At 33.8% G+C, this 1,313-nt stretch overlaps 1 pseudogene across 1 annotated transcript; it reads right to left on the bottom strand.

Annotated features, from left to right (window-relative positions):
- Positions 1-235: 235 nt before the first annotated feature.
- Positions 236-531, bottom strand: LOC308509417 (10 kDa heat shock protein, mitochondrial-like; annotated as a pseudogene). The gene has a single exon. The product of its transcript is annotated as a 10 kDa heat shock protein, mitochondrial-like (transcript).
- Between the last annotated feature and the right edge of the window lie 782 nt (positions 532-1,313).

Genomic DNA, 1,313 nt, shown 5'->3' with positions numbered 1-1,313 from the left:
GGCTTATGTCTCTAAGTAATGGGTTGACTTCAGACTCTAATATTTATTTTTTTTTAATTTGAAAATGTTGATATCAGTACAGTGGAACTAAATTTTATGAGGTACTGGATGTCATTACTTTGGATATCATTAGTTTATTACAAAAGAGAGACATGGAAATGATTTACATGGTGAGATTTCACAACTTCAGTGGAATGGGCAGCTTCACGTGATGCCATGTCAATAGTGATTTATTTCAGTCTAAATACTTTCCAAGAATGCCACCATCTCTAAATAAGAAATAATCCTTGTCATCTAGAACTCCTTTGGTGCCTCCATATTCTGGAAGAAGAACTTTATCTCCAACTTTCATGCGAACTGGTTGAATCTCTCCTCCCTTTCCTTTAGATCCAGATCCAACAGCTACTCCTGTTGCTTGCAATATTTTCCTGGAATCATAACGTCTTCCTTGGTTACAGTTTCCGAAGCACTCCTTTCAACTAATATTCAGTCAAAGAGGGGGAGGAGCTTTCTAAATGCCTGTTCTGCCATGGCTGTGCCAGCAGCAGTTAGTATTCTGCTCTCATGCCGTGGCCGCAAGGAGAGGCCTGCAGTCCGGTCCTCTGGGCACATGAAGTTTCCTAAAATTGTTTAATCTAGTGTTTCTCCAATCCAATTCCATATATGCATTGTCAGGAAATGTTTGATGATCCATACATCTTGTATTATTGAAAACATTAACGTTTGTCTTTTTATTTTAATATTTGTTTTCAAATCGATTTAAGAATATTCTGGATTACCAATGAACAATTAAAATTTAGTATTCCCAAATTATTTTAGTTGTTGATTTAGTATTCATTTTTTGACCCTATTTAAAATAAGTGGTTCCTAAATCGGTGGCATTTAGCTTTCAATAGATTGGTTAGCGTATTTGTAATTATCTTAGTATTTCCTAAGGTGGAAATAGTTACTGTCACTATATTCATGTTTGAATTTTTGTTGTATGCATATCTACCATTAAATTCTAATATCAAAATGATAATGTCATTTCATTCATTATCTGACATTATTTTCACATTTGACTTCTTAACAGTTACACAAATTTATAGTGAGAAATTTCTATGGACAATATTTTCATAGATTAAGACTTTAATTTGTTAAGTTACATACAAAATTGGGATCTGATATTATAAAAGAACAGTGAGGTGGTGTAATGTACCAGACAACATTTTCATAGATTAAGACTTTAACTTGTTAAGCTACACCTAATTGGGATCTGATATTATAGAAGAACATTGAGGGGGTGTAATGTGCCATGCGTAGAGGGTTGAGTA

The sequence above is a fragment of the Rhinolophus hipposideros genome, assembly GCF_964194185.1.
Source record: "Rhinolophus hipposideros genome assembly, chromosome: 2".
NCBI lineage: Eukaryota > Metazoa > Chordata > Mammalia > Chiroptera > Rhinolophidae > Rhinolophus > Rhinolophus hipposideros.
Note: the sequence above shows the minus strand (reverse complement) of the source record. Positions and strands in the feature narration are given on the sequence as shown.